Source organism: Marmota monax, unplaced genomic scaffold, assembly GCF_021218885.2.
Source record: "Marmota monax isolate L192 unplaced genomic scaffold, Marmota_monax_Labrador192_F-V1.1 WCK01_AAM20220418_F8-fsc00016, whole genome shotgun sequence".
In the NCBI taxonomy this organism is placed as follows: Eukaryota; Metazoa; Chordata; class Mammalia; order Rodentia; family Sciuridae; genus Marmota; species Marmota monax.
Window position 1 is genome coordinate 12,994,826 of NW_026695209.1, and position 23,267 is coordinate 13,018,092.

Sequence of the window (23,267 nt, forward strand, 5' to 3'; positions counted from 1 at the left end):
CTTTACTTTGCTTTTTTGCTTTTTCTATAGCCCAAAGTTTATGTCTTGGCAAGGTGAAAGAAAGGAATCTACTTATCTTCATTTGTTATGAAAATCCAAAGGTTTACTGCAGGAAAGAAAAGCTATTTCTGAAAACATCCATATCATAAACTAATAGAAAGTTTCTTGTAATATAAAATTAATATTTGACAAATCTACCACATTTTCTTCAGGAATCATTATGTGTATTACATAATGATTATAATTTATGTTTTATGCATTATTATAAATTAACATTGCTAGAAATACTGTATTTTTAAGGAAATGTCTCCCCAAAGCCTAAGAAAAATAAGTTTTCAGTACAAACAAAAAAATCAATGTAAACTATGAAAATAAATCATCATCATTTATAAAATACAGAACAGAGTGAAATTAGGCAAGAAGAATCTCGATCTCTCTCTCCCACCTCCCTCCCTTCATTTTTTTTTTATTTTGAAGTGTCAAAATTATTTCTACAAAAGTTAAAGAATAGCCAAATGAACATAAGAATACTCAAAAGGAAGTTAAATTTTAGGTGAAATGGTCATTTGGCCAGTAGTATAAATAGTTTAAGTGAATAGACTTTAGATTGTTTTTTTTTTTAAATTTTTGGTTCCAGGGATTGAACCCAGAGATGCTTAACCATCAACCCACATTCCCTGCCCTTTTTTTCATATTAGAGACAGGGTCTCTGAGTTGTTTAGGGCCTTGCTAACTTGCTGAGGCTGGGTTTAAACTCATGATTCTCCTGCCTCAGCCTCTCTAGTTGCTGGGATTACTGGAGTGTGATACTGTATCTCGTTAGATATTCTCCTAGATTGTAATAATACGGCCTGAGATTTCTTTGCCTGGAATAATCAGCTAGATCATTTGATATACAGATGGCCAAGCCCTGCCACAGGCCTCTGAATCATCTGAACCTGGACCTTATCCATGTCTTAAACAAGCCTTCTCCCCACCCCTTTTTTGGGGGGGTGCCAGGAATTGAACTCAGGGGTACTCGATCACTGAGCCATGTCTCCAGCCCTATTTTGTATTTTATTTAGAGACAGGGTCTCACTGAGTTGCTTAGCATCTTGCTTTTGCTGAGGCTGTCATTGAACTCACAATCCTCCTGCCTCAGCCTCCAGAGCCACTGGAATTATCAGCCACAGCACCTGACTCCCTGCAATTCTTATATACATCATTGTTTGAAAACCCCTACATGGTTCTAATCTAGAATCCCCTGGCTTGTGTCCTTGACATCCAGACAATGTCTAGAGCTAACAAACTTCTTTTTGTTACATTTTTAAGAGTCTTCTTTTCCTTATGTCTCAAAGGCAAAGGAGATATAAAAGATGTTTCCTAGGATCTCTTCATTCTAAATTCTTGGAGAACTCTTCCTTCAATACATACTTGTGGAATATTTAATAAGAGAAGGAAAATTCAAAGCACTGTATTGCCATTGTCCTCCACCCACTGTCTGTGACAGACATTAACAGTCAATTATAACATCCCTTCCCATTATCCTGCAGTTGGCTTAATAATCTTATCCAAAGTAGCACTTAAGGCAACCATTTTCACTTGATCAGAGTCATCACTCAAATCGCACTGTAAAGGACTGGGCTAAGGGTTGTGATTGTGAATGTGAAACAGGTGTACATTGTGTCCTGAAGGAATTTGGAGTTAAGAAATAATAGGGAGTATCCTGGGGACATTGCTATGTGCTTTGTTAGAGCAAAGCCAACGTGAATGTGTGTGGTAGAAAGTAAGTCTAGATAGAGACCTGATGGCCGAGGTAAGTGACCATTAAGGTAAGACAAAAGCATGAGACATTTCTGTGATATGACATGGGGCGGTGACTGGGTCATGAAAAACCGGGAGTGAAAGGATCACACTGTGCTTAAAGAAGATGTATGGAAGTGAATAAAAGAGTCTATAAATGCAGAGAACATGCAGGAGGCCATTGCAGAACTTAGGAAGGCCATAATGTAAGAACAGATTGATGGTAATAAGAAGACTTGCAAGGAAGAGGTGGGTGGAAAAAACACATTGCAGATGTAGAATCGAGAAGTTTGACTCCAGTGGTCAGAAGCAGAGGAGGGGCTGAGGTTGTGGTTCAGTGGTAGAGTGCTCTCCTAGCATGGGTGGGGCACTGGGTTTGATCCTCAGCACCACACAAAAAAATAAATAAAGGTATTGTGTCCTCCTACAACTAATATATACATATATATGTTTATAATAATCTTATAATCTTTATAATCATCTTGTCATCTAAAGTAGCACTTAAGGCAACCATTTTCACTTGATCAGAGTAGTCACTCAAATTACATTGTGAAGGGCTGTGTTAAGGGTTGTGACTGTGAATGTGAAAAAGGTGTAAATTATATTCTCAAGGAATTTGGAGTTAAGAAATAATAGGGAGTATTAATCACCCCAGATGACCATCAATAGAGGAATGCATCCAGAGAATGTGGTCTATTATAATACAATGGAGTTCTGCTCAACCACAAAGAAAAATGAAATAATGGTATTTTCTGGTAAATGGAGAAAAGCATGCTAGGTGAAAAACAAAACAACAACAACAACAACAAAAAAACAGACCAATAAAATCAAGGGTTGAATGTTGTCTCTCACATGGAGACTAGAGCAAAATAAGAGGAAGAAGGCAGTGGGTGAGGGGAACAAATCTCATAAAGCCTAAAGATACAGTGAAAATCAGTAGAGTAGAAGGAGGAGAATGGGAGGGAGGGAGGAAGGAAGGGAAAGGGTAGGAAATATGGATGAATCTAAGAGAAGCAATAGCCGGCAAACATAAAGAAATCTTACCTTTAAGTATATGTAGAAAGTACCAATCAAAAATAAATAAAGGAGTGAAAGGAAGATCAGTAAAGAAAGAAAAGGGGTAGGGAGGAGGAAAGAAAAGGTGAGGGAAATGAAAATCGAAATAAAATTCCTTGCATGTATAATTATGTCACAAGGAACCCAAATACGATCTACAAATATAATGCTCTAATAAAAAATACATTTAAAATTGTGACCAACAATAAAAAGAGTTTCAATCAAAGTTCAATATGAGGAGAAATTTGAGAGGGTTTTTTTGATCGTTTGTAGTAGGTATCTCTTGTTTCTGTCTGCGTTATTTCGATTCCATCAAGAAATTACTTCTTCCCTGCTCAAAGTGACTTTTGTGAAAAATAGAGCAGGAGACCTGCTCGCTCCCTCTTGACCACAGGGCAGCCCCCTAGACTCACTGGCTGGCACCCTACTGGGAATTTGATCCTTAGGCTGAGATACACAGGGATGAAAGGTGGGAGGAATTGAGTCTCCTGATGGCAGAGCCCTAAAGACACTTTTGTGAGTTAATGTCATTGAGTTTCCTAAGATAGCCTACTTAACTTTCTGGAGACAGAATTGTTCCCTTCTTTCTTTAACTCTCTAAACTATTCCTTGAGAACTGAAGCCTACATAATTCCGGTCTCTGCGTTGGGCAACACTGAGATCCAACCAATATTGCTTAGTTACTTGCTTCAGGCTGTTCTTGTTCCTAGAAGATAAAATTGTGAAACGATTAATTCAGGACTAACAGCTTGCTCATTGAAGGGCCGTCCCTCACTGTGCTTGCTAGTCTAAAACTATTATAAGACAATAATATAAATGATTATATCACAAATTATGCATACATTCTGTCCTTGCTTTGCTGAGCTGCTTAAAAAATCACTATATTTGTTACTGAATCAAATGTCTGAGTTGTCAGCTACTATTTGGGAGATCAGCCTAGCTAGAAAAAGATCAACTTTATCCAATGGCCAACAATCTTAAGACGATAGTGTTTTACCTCAAAGCTCTATCTCGGGGTGCTGAGGAGCATAAAGGGCTTTTGTGGGGAAGAAAAGGGACTTCTGTGAGACACTGAGCAGGGAACTCACACTGGGTGGGGTCTTTATCATCTAGGGGCCAGTCTCTTTTTTCTTCCTTTTCAGATAAAGGCAAAGGGTCCTCAGCCTCCCGGGCCCAGCTTCTGAATTGTTTTTTAGACAGATTTATTACTTTGCTACAAGTTAATTCATATGCTTTGTCTTAGTTGATGACACAACAAAGGCTGTTTATCAGAACTAGAGAGAGAAGGGGGCATTATAGAGATCACCCGACGTTCTGGGTTCTCAGGAAAGATCATTCAGGGGTTTCCATCTTAATCATCTATGTGGGGCTTCTCTTCAATCAAAGGGTTAAGAAGGGGCCATAAGGCAAACAGGAGGGTGTGAAGGATGGTTTCAGGGCAGCTCTGTTATATGTTCAGGCCCTAAAACCTTATATTAATTTTTCTTCGAACATATTCTTTCAGAGAATCTAAAAAATATCAAGTTGTTGAGTTTTTATACAAGAAAGCTTATAAACCTAGGTTTGCTTGATCAGTAGGCTTTTCTGGTTGTCTTTTGGGGATCCCAAAGTTAACAAAAGTAAACAACTAACAAATCTTTTTTTCTTTTATAAATTATACAAAATTAAATTTTGTTGCCTGTAAGTAAAAAAAAAAAAAGAAGCTAATTACATTGTGAATTATCATACATTCTCATAGAATGTGACTTTGTGTGTAAAATTATTCTCATTAGGTCTCTTGGTCAAAGCAGTGAAAAAACTGACTAAAACAGTGGCGCTCTGCTTCCTGGTGCCATGTTCCCAGCTGCTTTCCTCCACCACACCTTTCCACCATGATGTTCTGCCTCAGTCAGGTACAGAGCAACGGAGTTGGCCATCGATGGATGGAGACCTCTGAAATTGTCTTCTAAAATTGTTCTTGTCAAGTCTTTTTGGTCAAAGCAATGAAAAAGATGACTACAACATTTCATAACTCCAACTGATGCTCAGCCAACATGCACTGGAACATGTGCCCTGGTTGTCCATGGTTGGTGTCCATTTTAATGGCTTGTTCTGTCTATTCCTAAATTCTGCAATGGCCTCCTGCATGCTCTTTTGCCCATACAGTTCTAGTTGCTATCTATTTTTATTATCGTCCTTGGTTTATAATCAAACTTAACAAGTACTTGTTTTCAGATGTGCTTGGATCTTGCTCCTGAACTCTGAAGAGAATGCCATCCTATCCCTATATTGTCCTCATTGTAATGTCTCTTCTCACCAGCTCCTTAACATTTCAAAGAGAGACATTGCCTTAGTTAAAATCATTGCCATTTTCTACATCAGATGCACCTGATCAGTCATCCCTGCAAGCCTTAAGTACTGTGCATCTTATCATTGATTGCATTGGCCTGGTGCCAATCTATCCTGTGCCCTTTTAGACAGAATTTAATGTGAGTTTTGAGCAACACCATGGAACATTACTTATGGTAACCCCAGACTGTTTTAAGTCTGTGCTTAAACCCAATTAGAAACTGTGTTTAATATCTAATATGCATAAAACACTATAAAAATGGCTGAGGAATATTCAAGAATTTTGACAATGATTTCTGCCTTCTAAATACTTATGATTCCAATTCAGGTCTGGTACACAGTATTTATGTAGTCCCAGACAAGTCATTTAACCCTTGTACCTCATTTACTGGTTTTTAGAATGATGACAATAACCGCTATGCAGGTTTCATGTAAAACTTTTTAAATACTTCCTAACACAACAGGCACTCAAATATTGCATCTACAATAATTATCAGTCTAATTGCAAAGCTGAGTTGTAAAACACATGTAACAGTATATCATACCACCTGATATATATAAAAAGCAAAGTAAAATTAATATATGCATAGAACCTATATTATTATAAATACTGGGGAGGCAACTATTCTGGGCTAGAGAAATTGGATTAAGTGGGATTAGAATTGAATACTCAAGAAGTGGTAGACCTTGAATAACATGCTCAATGCCTCAAAATGAGACTAGGGAAGGTGCGCTTGAGCACTTAAGATGGGTGTCACACCGTATGAAACTTGGGGACTCAGGACTGGGGCAAAAATGAATTTACAACACCTGCCCTAGCCCATGAAGGGATCAGTTTAAGGGGGTTAAACTTTATCTTAATAATAATGCAATGAACGTTTAAAAAATTGGAATGGGTTAAATTTTGAGAGGAAACCCTCAGGCAGAGGCAGAGACTAGGAACTTGACTGATGAGGACTTGGTTTATTTAAAGATAGTATAAAGATGATTATCATCTATTTATTAAACATAAACATTCATGTCTTTTTATTTATATATGACAGTGGAATGATTACAATTCTTATTACACATATAGAGCACAATTTTTCATATCTCTGGTTGTATACAAAGTATATTCACATCAATTCATGTCTTCATACATATATTTTGGATAATAATGATCATCACATTACACCATCATTTCTAACTCCACACGACCTCCCTTCCCCTCCAACATTTATGTCTTTCTAGTCATTTCCCCTGGAGTAGGCATATGTACAGGAGTCAAAATGTATGTTAAAAAATGACTTGCTTCCTTATTTAATTTTTTAAGAACAAGATAGATATCATACTTATTAAACTCATGAAGAACTATTCTCAAACTCTTCTTCCCATTTCATACTGGACTTTCCTATCTTCCTGCCTTGTCTGTGTTTATCATTGAGAATAGTATAGTCCAAGTTACTTCTTCAGGGAATGAGGAGGCTAAATTTTTGATATTTTTAATTTTTAAATTATCTTAAAAACTACCATAGTTTTAAGAAAATATACAGTCTACTGCTTAAAAGAAAATTAAGAAATGTCAATAATGTCAAAACACAAAATTACTCTAGAATTATTCTTAAAATCATCGTATGCGATGTAGAAATGAAGGTGTTAACTTCTGTTCTCAGATCCATTTTTATGTTGCCAGACAAAAACCAGGGCCTCCACTGAGTTATAGGTGTGAGAGCCATTATCTCCCAGGAGCACCTTGAGAAAGAGATGTCTAATCTCAATAATGTGACTTTTCGTGTTAAATAAATCCCCCATGTTCAGTACTTCTTCGTTCTTAAGTAGAAAATGTCTTATCCTTCCCCTCATTCACCTCTTCTAATCTTAAAAAGAAAAGAATCTCAAGGAAATTTGCATTTTTACTAACCAGAATTGATTTTGTTTCTTTCTACTTAGTATTCTTCCTCACATTGTGTGTTATGGAATGGATGAATAAACTCAGGGTAATCAGTTTCCTTGCCAAATGTTTACTAAACTATTTTCATTTGTATTGACTTTCCTCTCCATTTTTTTTATACTACAGTATACGCTTATTATAAAAAAAGCAATTAGCCTAATAAGTCCAGTTTAATCAACACACCTCTGAGGCACTGCGTGGGAAAATGCCTGAGAAAGCACTTAGCTTGGATTTTGAAAGGCTCCGGAGACTTTTCACTTGTATTTTGCAGACGAGCTACATTGGGGAGAGGAGCATCCTGCGGAGCCTTTATTTTTCTTTTAAAATTCTGCTGTATATACTTTCAACTTGCTATACACTGATGCTCATATGTGACTTGGCGTTTGTGAGAACATTTCTGAGCATGTTCTGTTTTGGCAACAACCCTGCATGTTCTTTCTTATAATTGCATGAAATAGAGTTAATGGATTATATAGAACGATCATTTGAGCAATTGAAAGCAAATAGGTAATTTTTGTCCCCTGTAAACTTAACGTTGGGTGTTTTTTTCTCTCTTTACTGGAACCATTATATCCGCTCCTTCCCATCCCTCCCCACCCCACCCCACCCCACCCCACAACCTCTTCCATGGAAGAGAAATAGATTTTGATTAAAAAAAAGGAAGAAAAAAAATAAAATTGTAGTTTCATATTAGTGCCCCGATTTAATGACTTGGTTTTCTGAGTGATGATATGATTTTATTTCTATTTTATTAAATTGTAGTTTTACTGTCATGAAGAGGCCTACAAGTCATCCATATCATAGTAATGTGAGAAGCTAAACATTAGAAAATAACATTCAGTTTTTTTTTATACAAGTCTTATGAATGCTGTATATACCTTTATTTTACATTTTAATTTAGGTATGAAATTAATCAGTTTGAGAAATACAGAGACTAATTTCCCTAGTGTGAAACTTTTACAACTAAGGGTAATATCCACAGCATTTGGTCTAACTCAGCTGGAATAGAGAGCTACAGCACTTGGCTCTAACCAAGGGTAAAGGCAAGACCAGACTCCTCATTGCCAGAAAACCTTAAAGTGACCATTCTTTAAAAAGCGACCCTTTAACCAGTAACAAAATAATATCCTCTTATAATGATAACTTTCCTCATATGCACAACATTATGAAATATTAGATACTTAACACTGACGACATTGACATTCCAGCACGAACACTCTTTTCTGCAGGCAACCCTGGGGCTCACTAGCTAAATTCCAACCCTACTCAGCCACTGTTAATGTCTTCATGTTTCCTGACACAGTGTTCTTCTATTAATACAGCTGAGAGCTGTGCTTCTCTTGGTTACAGTGGCATGTCATTTTGCCAGGTTTGAAGTGGGGTCAGCTCTGACCTCAGATGCCTGTCTGGCTTAGACTAGTAAGTTTAGCTCTCTCTGGATATTTTATTTTTCTTACCTAATTGATGTGAGATGCACCTGGCACTATATTATTACTTCATCCTATTTAGACCCACGGGGTATTTCAGCTTATAAAAGGTCATGTCTTATTTCAGCTGGTTTCAGCTAATTCACTGCTATCAGAAAATTAATTAGAGAGCAGATTCACCAAAAACCATATCTACACCTTGACCAAACTTCCAATTGATACAGAGAAATTGGTAAAAAAAAAAAAAAAACAAACAGTCCAGTCAGTTGTTTGGATTTTTAAAATTAAACAACTGATTGGTATATTTGCTTTTATTCAAACTCTACTTAAGTAATTCTTTGATTAGGCTATTAATGAGATAAAAATTAATATCATAAAAAGGAAAAACGTAAGTAGAACTTCACCCAATTTTTGACTTCGAGGATCAGAATACACATTAGTAAAACTCCTCCTTGGGAATGACCCCCAGAAGTTTTTCAGTCACCTGCTGATAATTTGATTTAAATCACATTTCCTCAATCTGTTGGTGAGTACCATATGCCATTGAGCATAGAAGGAAGAGGTGTATTTTGGTGAGACATATTGCAGGTATTGCCTCCCTTAGCCTACCAAGCTTGTCAATGTAACAGAAAAAGAAAATCTTATATGGATTTTATAACTTGATATTTAAAAGCCTTTTTTAATTGGGTTTATAATTTTTAATAGAAGCCCCATGGTTGGCAGAAAATGATAGTGACGAACTTGAGCTTGATAGAAGGGAACGTTCTTTTAATAATTAATAGATGCTAAAAGGTTCCCCGTATTATGAAGGGGTGGGGGAGGGAGAAAACCAGATTTAATCAGAGAATTCAGGAAGGAGGGTTGATGAGAGAGATTAATCAAACCAGAGCGTAGTCATATAAGAAACAAGATCAGATGATTCACTTACAAAAATGAGTAAGAGCAAAGGAAGCCGAGGGTGGGGGTGATGGCGGAGGAAGACACATATGCAGTGGTAGTGAAATGTCAAATCTCATTAGAGAAGTTGTCCAAAACATCTCTAATGAGCCGGAAACAATGTGCAACTCACCTGGTTCAAGGCTTTTTTGCACAAATTCAAACTCAGGCCAGGTTGCTCAATGGGTCTTCAGAGAAATTACAAACACTGGAATAAATCCTGGCCAAGGGGAGCTGTGTTAACAGACTTTTCCCAGCCACTTAACTTTGGCAATTGAAATAAAGATGAAGAACTTTGTCTCTTCCAAGTAATGCTGCATTGGCTCCCTTTATACGCTGCCACTAATAATTGTTCTGACAGACTTTAGGATTAGAGAAACCAAGATAATAACAACAACAAACGATACAGTTTTTCTGAAGTGTCAGGATCAAGGAAGGCTGGGGGCCAGATATCAGTGAGCAGGGAAGGATGTGATGGAAATCTGTGTTCCTCTGCCAAAGGAGTTAACTACACTGAGCCACCTAAGCCATCTGTATATGCAGAATGACCTTGGCAGAGTGGAACACACTATTTGTTTCCATGGAAGACAGAGCCTTTTCTTTTTTTTAAATTTTAAATCAGGTGACATCGTCTAGTGCAGAGTTGTCCTCACTTTTCCTGCCAAGACCTCCTGGGCATCTGATGAAATGTTGTGAACTTCTTTCAAGTTTTTGATCTAAGTTTGTCTTCCATGGGTGCTTTAAAATTAATGAATTAAAAGTGTCAGCAGACCGCAACTGTTTTTATTTCTTTTCTTCCTCCAATTATAAGTGAAAGAAATGATCTTCTGCAATCATTCTTTTGATTGTGTCACTGTCTTTAAATAACTTGAAAAGTACTCTTAGTTTTAATTTTCATTAAAATAAAATGTTCTGACTCTCTTCCTTTGTCCATCCTGTACCGTGCTGTTCTCATTTGGGGTTGCATACTGCTCTCTTCTTTCTGCTCCAGGGATGCAAAAATTATTTGCCATCCTGCATCCATTATTATTTTTCTGCTTTAAAATTTGTTATTTTCCTAACTTAAATTATCTCCCACATCCTTTTCATTAAACTGAATCATTTGCTTTTATTCAAACTCTACTTAAATTTTAGAACTTTATTGCAGCTGTCCCTTGGTATATGTGTGCACATGTCTCTGATATTTGTGTTAACCTATATGCATTTATATTGTCCTCTTCTTCACCAATAGTTTGTAAGTTCCTTAAGAACAGAGCCTTATACTCTTTTGGTTATTTGTACAGTACTGGGTTGATCATTGTCAGTTGATCATTGATTCCATTTATGTACTAGTGGATATCATGTTCCTTGATCTTTACTCAAGCTTGGGCAGACTACCTTGCTTTGTTCTGAGATTAATATTTTTGATTTCTTGAGGTTTCTATCTCAAGTGTTAACATGTTTTCTTGGAAATGCAATAGGGGTGGTCTTTCTGAGCACACAGTGGATGGTTTCCAGAATGCTAGGTCATGCTTTGGAAAGCCTAGAGAGCATGAGGAAAGTAGCAAATCCACAACTTCTTGCCTTTCATCCATGCAACAGATTCTTGACTCTATATTGATGTACATAATGTTAGATCCTTACTTATTCACATACCTGTCAGCGTTCCGTGTGTCAGTTATTTGTTTGTAGCATAACCTCCCTGAAGTATCACTTCTGTATTGATTAGTTCATACTGCCTCATTCCTGGATAATGCTGTGTACCTAGTTTTACTTAATTACTTATTGATGACTTAACCACACTTTCTGTCACAAATATTTCCAAAAGCAAAAAAATTGTAAATGATGCCACTTTCCACATAAGCCACAGACTTGAGTTCCAGCCATATTCTTGTCACTTGTGAGAGCCAGATCTATTGGTGTAAACGCCCTGAGAGCAGAGCCTTGAGACACACAGGCCCTGAATGTGAAGAATCTAAACCTAAACGTGTATCTGCAGACATGTGCAATGTCACTTCTTTTCAGAATGTCTCACGTTGACCCCAAACAACCTTTTTATGGAAACCTGCCTTCAAAGACTAGTATTAGTCACATAATTGCTCTGTAATCACCCTGTCTCTCATGATGTGAGCCCAATTCTGAGATCACTGTACAGATTTAAAATACTTGGAAACCAGCAAAAAGGTAGATGAGAATATATCTGTGAAGGATCTAGTCCAGGAGATCAAAAATCTCCTATCTTACTGGAAATATCAGATTTAGCCCTTCAACATTTCTCTATACAACTCTCTCTAATCAAATCTCAATAGCAAAAATAACCCATGATGGAGAGACAGGATAAATTTTGGCATGATAAGAATAGTGCTCTTACATTTTATCACAATTTTTGGGGAAAAAAAAATGGTGCTGATGAGATTCCTGTGGCAGGTGAATCTTTGTGAGGCCTATGTAGGTGGGAGAAAGTTGAGGTAAAATAAAGAAGAAAGATGACAAAGGATATGGGCTTCTTATTTATATTTCTGATTTGAACATTATATAAGACTGCCTCCCACAGAGTCAGGAGGAGCTTATTATAAATGCCCTACAGGCTACTGGGTCAGCCTCTTCCTGGTATTGTATTCAGCCTCCTTAACAAGCTCTCACAAGAAGTTCTCATGTTCAGTGGAGTTTGAGGGCCACTGATAGACACTAAAATAGTACATCGAAAATATTCACTGATGTTCTGTGTGCTGTGCTAGATGCTGGAATACAAGAGCAAATAAAACAGGCCCACTTGGAGAATCCCCAGAAGCAAATTATGGCACCAATGTCAGTGAATTCTGGTAACTATTGCTAAGGAAACTATGCAAAGTGTGAAACTGGACTACTGCATTTTCAAGTAGACAACTTTTAGTTTTCTTATGTGGAAATGCATTTTATTATCAATTAAATTAATCTAAACAATTTATTGAGAGCATTCTTAAACCACCCTCCTAGCTAGCTGTTGCAGTCAGAATGTTTTGAAATTATTTGCCTAAGCCAAACAGATGTTTTGACAGAACTGGTAGGCAAAATTTTGTCTTCGGGCCCAATTTCTCTTTTCTTAGCCTCCAGCATCTCCTTGATGTCTTCAAAGACCCCTGGCCTCAAAGTGTTTCCTGTGCCCTCCTGTCAAAATGCTTTAATGACATGGATATAATATAAAGTGCTAAGGTGATATTCAAGAGAAATGTGTTTGCACTGTGATTGTGATATTTAATAAACTCCGTAGCTTTGAGCAAATTCCTTGAACTCTCTTTCAGTTTCCTTGTTTGTAAAAATAAAGTCTAAAGTTTTAGGAGCTCTAGTATCCATCCTGCACTCTTGTTCTATGATGCATTGAGTTCCCTGTGCATTGTACTTCAAGATGGGAACCGAGGTCAGGAAGAGACACTGCATGAAGAGGAGGCTTAAAGTTGCTCATGAATGTTAGAGCAGTATCTGAGCAGCACCTCTTGCAACTAGTGAGGAGTTAGAGCTTGAGGGCTAAGTCAGCCCAGCTCCACTTCTGACTTGGTTTGTGAGATGGGAATACATTCTTCGACTTTTCTGTGATTCATTTTTCTCATTTTTGAGGTGAAGACAGTATGTGTTTCCACAGTGTCACTGTTGGCATTTCCAATGATCAAATGCATTTAAGTTACATGTGGGCCTTCCATAAATGTTTCTTTATTCGGTATAAAGGAAAAGTTGGGCTCTTTATTTATTTAACAAGCACATGCAAGGCTTGTGACATTCCAGAAACTAATTTAAGAGCTTCACTGTAACACTAACTATCCTTATAACAAGCCTGTGAGGAACTATTATTGTATCCAATAGAGAGATGAGCAACCTGAAGTGCACAACCTGTCCATGGTCACTCTCCATGTAAGCCAGGCAATCTGGCTGCAGGGCCTATGTTCTGGACCATTGTTCTAAAAGCAGATACTGATGGTCAGAGGACAGGAAACTGAATGGAATATGGGTAAGTGAACTATTCGCTGTATCATGTCTTCACATAGGTCATATGTCTCTGAAAAAGATATAAAAATTAGAATAGCTTTAAAGTAAACATTTACCTAGAGGAAGTCCAACCACTGCATGCTCCTTTTGAAGGATTCATCAGTCTAGCATCAGAAATATTGGCAAAGCATTTTAAATCTTTGTGGCAGCCCCTCATTAAAAAAAAGACCCCACATGATGAAAACTTCAGAATCTTGAAATGGGAATCGCTCCACTTTTTCAACAACCTATTTCCATGGGTGTTCCAGTCACATTCAGAGGAATGGAAACTCATTCCTTCTCTCCTTGGCAGAAACTCATCCCTACTGTAGCCTTGAAATCCTACCCTTATATTCTTACTCTCTTTATTATTTAGTACATTACATATTTACCAGTTTTCATATTTTAAAGGGTCTTAGTACAAATGTAATGTATGGCAGGAATAAATCTTGTTCCAGAAATAATCCCTACAGCTTGTTGCTTACCTGGTTGCCCTCACTCTGAGGGTCGGAATCTTCATTGTGACAGTTAGGTTTTCTTTAAACTGGAACTTTTACAGCATAATGAAAAAAATCCTGGAGATTGGAAACTATTATATGAACAACATAATATACTAAAACCCAGCACACTTATTTTTAGTCAACTAATAGATATCTAAAATTAATTTCCAAATTTGCTTTATGAGTAAATGGTTATATTCAACCAATTAGAACTAAAATAAGACTTCTGTTCAGATTTGGTTTCTATTGTTATTTTTTTCTACTGCTCAAATTCTGCTGAACTTCACAGGTAACATGTGATTCTGCCCTGGGATATCACTTCCTTATTTCGAGTTCCTTTTACTATAAGCAGACAATCCTCACCCTCTGCTCATGTAATTGCTCAGAGGATAAGTTAAGAATCAATTCTACTTCTATCATTCCTATTTCAAAAGGAGTTCACTTTCAGCATCATGCCCTGCCAAATGCCTGCTATTAATTAATTATTGCCCTGGAGATGATTTCCTCTGATTAAAATATGGCCTTGATTCCTGTCTCCGTTTTGGTTCTCTGTCTTTTTACTCAGCTCACTTTATACCCTTTCCTTCATTAAACGCTGAGCATCTATTTGCGAGAGACTGCTGGGCACTGAGATTACCAACACAAATGAAATATAACCTCTGTGTCTGGAAGATCACTCTTTAGAGTGGGGCAGCTATATACATATATACAAAATTGTTTGAGAGATATGTCCAGGTATCATGGCAAAGTAAAAGAAAGTTATTAACTGTATGCTAGCATGGGGGCAGAAGATGTCACATCAAAAAAAGTGACTTCTAAGTTGAGTTTTGAAACGGGAGTTGAAGGTGGGTAATACAGAACAGGTGGGTAATACAGAAAAGAAGCCAAACTGCTCTACGAGGAATGCAACATGTGCAAAACCATGGAGAAGTTAGAGTGGGTCCATCCAGGAGACCAGAGAGAGTTTGCTATTCAGAGAAGTTGGTGACTCTAAGGTGACAGATGGTATCTGGGCTCAGTCACGAAGGGTCTTGGACTCCAAGTTGAGGTCTTCAGGTTTGTACTGAAGAGCTTCCTTTGAAAGTATTCCAGACCTATTTCAAAATCTAAAGGAGACCGATCACTTTCTACCAAGAAAAATATGGACTTATGCAGAAATATCAGAATTCACACATATTTCAGTCCCAAACCACAGATTAACATCTGGAACTTTAGATGAAGAAGAAACATTGACTTAGGTGGAGGAGTCATATACCTAGATCTCTTAGCAAGGGAAGGAGCTGGTTGGTGTTGAGTAGTGTGTGCAGCGACCCTGGAGAATAGTTCTAGAGGTAGACACTAAGGCATTGGTCCCTGAGGGTGAGTAGGAGTGGTAGTGTGTCGGAAGCTGTGACTGAATTATGGGTCTTGAATTGTCCTGTGACAGAGGCAATGCCTCTCTTGGGAACTCTCTGTGCAAAGGCATCTATCTGAGACTGCTCAGTTGCTATGGTGATGCCTGGTTCAATAGGAGCTTCTGTGCCAGCCAAGGAGCTATTCAATTCTTGACCTTGAGGTTACAGGCACAAGCTGATAATCAATAATTGGGCTGTTCATACTCATGACCTTGGTTCTACTTACTTTGAAGAAACTATCTCACAATAAATTCTTTTGATGTTTCTACCTACATAATAAACATGCTGAGCTTGTTGTGTGTCATTACCTCCCTACCAGGGTTATAGTCAACCACCGAGATCCGGCTTTTTCTCTATCTGTGAGTCTGTTTGTCTTTTCTCCAACCCCTCACCACCCAGTCCAGGAGTTGAATTAATGGTTGCTGCAGTAGTGGCTTCAGATCTGAGTCTTATTGTGGACACAGAATTGCTAGAAATAATTAATTAAACATGGTGGAGAAAACAGAAAATATGAAATGAACTGATTTCAAGGGTCCCCAAGAAGTCTGTTCAGTACCAGTCTGAGGCCCTCAGTAGATTAGAGGCCTTGAGTAGATTAGTGTGCCATTGGTCCGTATTTTGTCCTTTCATATTTTATTTAGATTCCTAAAAGCCCTTGCTACACTTAAAGAATCCCTTCCTTCCTTCCTTCCTTCCTTCCTTGCTTCCTTCCTTCCTTCTCTCTTCTTTTCCTGATAGAAAGAGTAACCTACAGATTAGTTAAGCTAAAACTTATCCTTGTCATTTCATAAAATTTGAGATAAACAAATTTAATTTTCTAAATTTTAATAATCACTTTATAATCAATTTTACTAACTCCAAATGTTCAGAGACACTCCAATATAATATATTTCATACATTATTGCCTTATCATCTGTTTATTCCTTATTTAATCCACATTTTTAGATCTTTACCATCAAGGAAAATTCAAAGAACCAAGGATTTTTGTAAGTTTTTCATAGGAAATTTCTATAGAAATTTTTAGTGTGAACTTTCTTCTTTAATACAGTCACATCTTAGCACTTTGAAATAACTGTCTAATTTAAGCATTAACTCAATGGTATTCACCTGACTACTTTTGAGTATAGACACATTAGATAAACTGAGTAGTTTAGGTTATAAAACAAAAACCTGTCTTCAGACCTTTTATTTGTAATATGACATTTTTTTAAAAAAAAAATAGATATATGACCTAGTTTTAAAGGCTTGCTTAAAAAGTAGACATGGAGACGCATGATCAGCCATTTATCTAGTAATCTATAATTTCTTGTGTCACAGAATTCTGGCTCAGGGCTGGCATAGTTGTTAAAAAGACAATGTTAACACATAAATCTCACTTGTACATCTGACAAAATAATTAATAGCATGTTTTCTTCTTAGTATCTTCTCCCATATTCTTTACAAAACAATAGAGGTTTGCATGTGCCACAAAATAGCCATCGAACTGGCATATATAGTGAGGTAGAGAGGTTTCAGAAGTACTGGTGGAGAATTACTTCTATGAAAATGTGGGTAGAGAATCATGATCTTGCAAGCCCAAGTGAGACATTAATAGACAGGAAGGTCCTCTGTAGAAGAATCTACCATCTATCAATCTATCATGTGAACAGTAGTACCAGGATAGCCATAAGCATCTCACATCTCAGACTATTCCCCAGTTTGTTACTGAATGGAAGATTACCTTAGTAGGAAATTCCTTCTAGGAGGTATTAAATTAAGCCAAGCATGGAGGCACACGCTTATAATCCAAGAGGCTCAGGAGGCTGAGGAAGGAGGATCACCAGACTCAGTAACTTAGTGAGGCTTTGTCTCAAAATAAAAGGGACCAGGGATGTGGCTCAGTGGTTGCATGCACCTGGCTCAATCCCTGGTACAAAAAAAAAAAAAAAAGGTATTAAATTAAATTATCTCTATTTCTCTTTCATTTTAAAAGTAACGTACTGATTTAAAAAACTGAAAATATAACTAGGTGTGGTGGTGCATGTCTGTAATCCCAGGGATTTAGGAGGATGAGGCAGGAAGATGGCAGGTTTGAGGTTAGCCTGAGCAACTTAGTTGAGACTTTGTCTCAAAAAAAAAAAAAGAAAAACAAAACAAAAAACATTGAGTTTGTTACTTAGTGCACCCCTTGGTTAAATCTAAAGTACCATAAAAATAAATAAATAAATAAAAGAAGAAAGGAAGAAAATAAAATGTAGACATGATAAAGGATAAAATTAAATTCACAATTCTATCATCCAGAAAGAGAAAAACATAAATATGTATTCAAATACACACACACACACCTCTATTCTATGGGGCTGTGCATTCTATTCACAAAATATTGAATGTACTTTTGAAATACATTTAAATGCAATTATATCATATACAAGGAGGGACATAAGGAAATGGCACAAAGAAATTTATTTGTTGGTATAATCAAATTACTACTGTAAAATCTGGTGAGTTGCCAGAAAATTTTTCTATTAGATTTTTGCTGTTTTTTTAAAAATATTTTTTTAGTTGTAGATGAACACAATACCCTTATTTTATTTATTTTTACGTGGTTCTGAGGACCAAAGCCAGTGCCTCACACATGTGAGCAAGCACTCTACCACTGAGCCACAATCCCAGTGCGTATTTTTGCTGTTATTAAGGAGTGACTATTATTATTCCCTGCTAAAGTGGAATCCTTACAAGTACATTTTCTACCAACAAAATTTACTCCAAAAAGGATATAATAAAACTGACTCAAAAATGCTGTGAGATAAATATGATGATGGACATAGAGGCTCTTTATTATATTCTAAGGCAAAAAGATCAATAATTTCCTCATAAATTTATAGTCTGCCTTCATTTCAAAAGGATGTCTATTTTCCCAAAATAATACATAGACAAGTTTTGAACAAACATTAAAGAGAAACTAAATTATATAATAATTGAGTACATGTAATAGAAAAAAATACCTGGATCCAACAAAATTATCACTAATTTTAGCTAGTTGTCCACCTCCAGATTTCCTATTAACTGCCTTTCTTTGAAAACAGCAAGCTACCATGTATCATTCAATGACTAGTAGAAGCTGTTATTGTTAAGATATTTTCTGGTCCTAAACCCTGAGAACATTTTTTATTGATAAAGTCTTTTTCTAGTTTTTCTCTTTTTACTTTAAAAAATTTTATGAAAAGATTTTTTTTAGAGCTAGTTTTTTAGAGCCACTCTGTTCTATGTGACATTAAACTAGAACCTAAAGTTGATATTGTAATATTATCTTTGCAGTTACTCAGTGGAGTAGGTACTACTATTATCCACCTTTAAGGCTGAGGAAATTGAAACTTGGAGACTTTGGATTCTTCCTGAGTAACTGACCTAGTAAGTGGACAAAGCTCATTTGAAATCTATAGCTATTTAAATTCTAAATCTATATGATGCCTACTATTATCCTGGGTGGTTTCTTCATTAAACTTCAGTAAAGGTGTAAATTTAGCAATCATATGTATGTAAAGTTTTTGAGGGAAGCTAGAATCTAAGTCAAAAACATCTGCAGATAATCCATTAAAAGAGGGGCATAGCATAGCATTTCTCAAATTTGAATCTTCATTAGAATCACCTGGAGTGTATGTTGAAATACAGATTTCTGGGCACAACTCCCCTGCAACCATCAGGTGATGATCAGAAATCAAGGAGGAGAAGGGCAAGGCTGAAGGCTGCATAGACCAAAACAGGGCAACACTTCCCATCAAATCAAAGCTTTTCTCTCTTGTGTAGTATCCTATACAGAAGGCAGATGAGGCAGGGTGCCACAAAAGATAAGGGGAAAAGATGTGATGCATACAAAACAAAAGAATATTTGCTAGCTTGTGTAGCAGAAGCTATCAGAGCCTCACCATACCCCTTGTACCTTTCCAGTTGGCTGTGCACCAGTGCCCACTTCAAGCTGTGTCCAAGGGCTTCGCTGGATCTCTAGAAGTTCACTCTGGCCATTCATGGCAGAACAGAAGTGCCCGGGACATGAGCTTCCCCAGGAAGCAGATTGATTGGAGTTGACATTATGTACCCCAGCAACCTTCCTCCTCCAGTAGCACAACTGCGACAGGATTTTGTAGCATCTCCCCTGGAGTGTTCTAGAGAGATTAGCTCAGTCACCCTACCTTCCCTGTCTCTGTATCAGTTCCCCATTGCTTGGTGTTCCTTGCACTCAGGATCTGCTACTGGGGAAATTCAAACTAAGGCAACAAGTAAAGGAGTGTGAGGAAGGGTTCAAAGGTTTCAGGTAAATGTATTCATAGTATTTTGAGAAATAACACTAAGAGCAAGAGAACAGATGGAGTGGTGTTGAAGGAGAACAGAGGAAAGAAGACCAACAAGGAGAGAATTGCCAGTCTGGAGAGTCTGCAAGCACTGAACTAGGCCGCTGGGAGCTGGGAGGGGTGGAGACAGAGAGCTGTAGAGATGCTAGGGAGATATGAAGGCACTAGACAGGAAGGTGCAGAACTGAGGCGTCTAGGGCGACTGACGGGTCAGTCAAAGAGAGAGCAGAAGACCAGGAGAAGAGTTTACCCATTCAAGGGAGGAGGCTACCCCTGGAAGAAAGAGGGCCGATGGTGCCAAGAGCTACAGAGAGATGGCATGTGTAATGAGTTTAGCTTATTGGGAAACCTTGAATCCTTATAACTTTCTATAAATCACTTTCACTTAGAATGATATGGACAGAATTCTGATGGTAGCAAACTGAATGAATAATAAATTGCAGCGACCAAGTGATTATAAGCCAGTCTTTGGAAGATTTGGCTGTCAGGTGAAGGAGAAGGAGAGGGAGGTTAATAGAGGGATGCTTAAGGTTAGAGATGGTGTTTTCTAAAGGTGGTGATGGTTGAGCTGATGGATGGACTATAGTGACAGAACAAGCACAGGCAAAAAGACTGGGGATACTTTAGTCAGTAGTGTTGGTTCCAGGAGACAGGGACCAGGGGGTAAAATCTTAACCATAGCAAGGAGTTTCACCTCACATGGTCAAGTTGAAGATTTTTCACATGCCAGACATCTGAAGGGATGTACTTCGTACTTCCATTGTTTTGATAAGCATTCCTGAAAACACACATAAAGTCAGGGTTTGCTGCAGATGCCATCCTGGGTCATCAGCTACAGAAACAGAAGGTTGCCACAGTCTGGCTGGGCACAAAATCACGAGCCACTCAAGCAGGAACAAAGTTTATTTTTTGAAACTGCTGCCAATGTCCGGTACCGCCCGGGAAGGATTTTTTCCACCCACGCGGCCTCCTCTGGACCCGCAGAGAGAGCTCCTCCCCCGGAACTCCCTCCTACTGTACTTCCCCAACCAATGGGAACTCTCCAGGAGTCCTGTAGCGGGCCTAGGTGAACAGCAGGAGTCCAATATCCATATGAATGCAAATCTTAACATAATCATATCATCTCAATGGGTAGCTGGCGTCACCTTTCTACCAAAAATGCCATGCATCATATACTAAAGATAAAACCAAACTACAACTTCTTCTAGAGTTATCACAACAAACCGTGTAAACTGATACATCAATGATTTATAACTCAACAAGTAATGCTCAATCAATGAGTCGATTTATTTTGGAAGGATATGGACATATTGATAGATTCCTCTGCTTTGAACTGCTTACAGAACTTGCCTGGACTATGTATCACTTGTATGCTTTGTGATCTATTTGTTGATGCAGCGAATTATGGTAGTGCTAGCATATCTTTGCTGATGTGTCACCAGTGATGCACTTTTTCCTAGGAGCCATTAATTGACTTGGTGTCATGACATTTCTGTATCCTCCTCCCTTCTACTAGTGATGGTCTAAATTTGGGGGCCAACAGAGGTGAGGCAAAGAACCTCACCCCCCCACTGGTACATAGGCCTATCCACAAGTATGGCTATATGCTGGACCGGTAGTCAGTGACGGGTATGATCCAATTGCAGTGGTATCAACCTAAGACAGGAGGCTGACGCCTAAAAGTCAGTTTTCCGATGACGGGTAAGAACCGTATGTTGAATTGGACAAACCTAACAAGCACGGTCCCTAGCCAGATTGCTTGTTACTTAAACAGAAGGGGGGAGATGCTAAGAGCCAAGTATATGATGCATGGCATTTTTGGTCGAAAGGTGACGCCAGCTAGCCATTGAGATGATATGATTATGTTAAGATTTGCATTCATATGGATATTGGACTCCTGCTGTTCACCTAGGCCGGCTACGGGACTCCTGGAGAGTTCCCATTGGTTGGGGAAGTACAGTAGGAGGGAGTTCCGGGGGAGGAGCTCTCTCTGCGGTCCGAGAGGAGGCCGCGTGGGTGGAAAAAATCCTTCCCGGCGGTACCGGACATTGGCGGCAGTTTCAAAAAATAAACTTTGTTCCTGCTTGAGTGGCTCGTGATTTTGTGCCCAGCCAGACTGTGGCAACTGGTATGGGGAACGAACCCGCGACCTTGGCGTTATCAGCACCAAGCTCTAACCAACTGAGCTAACCGGCCTAGGTGAACAGCAGGAGTCCAATATCCATATGAATGCAAATCTTAACATAATCATATCATCTTAATGGCTAGCTGGCGTCACCTTTCGACCAAAAATGCCATGCATCATATACTTGGCTCTTAGCAGAAGGTGATAAATATAACCAAGGATTGGGAGTGGGACAAGAAGGAACCCAGTATGGGAAATGGGATTGTAAAGTTTATAGTGCTTTACAATGACTTTCAAACAGTTTCAGAAGCAAAGAAAAGAAGAATGCAAAGAAAATGAGTTTATTTTTAATAATGCACTTTTTGTTTGTATTGCATTTCCCCTTTGTAACTGTCTTGCAAATTGTGTGAGCTTCTATCTTGAAAAAATATTGACTGCATGATATGTGTGTGTGTGTGTGTGTGTGTGTGTGTGTGAGAGAGAGAGAGAGAGAGAGAGAGAGAGAGAGAGAGAGAGAGACTACTCATCACTCTGGCAGTAAACAAGTCAATGAACACTCCAATTTTTAATGAAGTAGGTTATTACTTCTTTATATTAACATACTAACTCCTCCAACATCCTTTCCTCCCTGAACCTCCCCCTACTCGTCAGAGTTTTCAATATTAATCCTAAATATAGCTCTGCCCGGCCTCTGAGTGTACAGACTTAGCAAGTTGCAGTTTTTCAGATCTTCTTTTTGGTGTCTAATTTCCTGAAGTCCAAGAGACAGCTGTCTGGGGGCCTGTGAGCTAAGATGATGAACATGCAGATATCAAGGAAATGGTTTTCTTACAGCAGTGACTCTATTTAGGTCTAAAATTGCCGAAGTCTTGCCTGAGTGTGGAGAATCCTAAGTCTCGGTTTGGGCTTAATTCAGAAATGTTCTTTCTTATTGAGGAGGGCATTTAGGGTTAACTTCTTAATCCTGCTTTACACAAGGCAAGATTTAATCTAAGTACTCTCCAGATGCCAGTAGTTTGACATTTCCATTGTGTATCCTGTTGAAAAACAATGCCTGCAGATATTTGCAAATTAAACCAATGGGAAATATTAATTTTTAAAATTAGTCGTAGAAGACTTATTTTTATTTCTGGACAAAAGTACTTTTCATTTGAGCCATTTCCCCCCTGACAGTCTGAGAAAAATAAAACATTTCATCTTCTCTGGAAGTCTGGGTTTCTAATAAGAGGAGGCTCATTTTCTGCATATTGAAATAGGAAACACTGTAGGCTGGTTTACTGACTTCCTTCAGATAATATCTGCTTAGTTGAAGTTTAGACTTCATAAAATTAGTTTAATCTTTATGGTCCAAGTGAAATAGAATATCAAACAATTAACCACCTAATTTAAACTAGGTTAACAGTCAATCCAAAGTAATTTTAACATTGGACACTTTCACACCTTGAATTATTGATGAAGACAAATCTATAGAGTGAAGTATTGG

At 37.9% G+C, this 23,267-nt stretch overlaps 1 non-coding gene across 1 annotated transcript; it reads right to left on the bottom strand.

Annotated features, from left to right (window-relative positions):
* Positions 1-21,781: 21,781 nt before the first annotated feature.
* Trnai-gau (transfer RNA isoleucine (anticodon GAU)) lies at positions 21,782-21,855 on the bottom strand. The gene has a single exon. It is a non-coding gene; the product is annotated as a tRNA-Ile (tRNA).
* Positions 21,856-23,267: the final 1,412 nt, after the last annotated feature.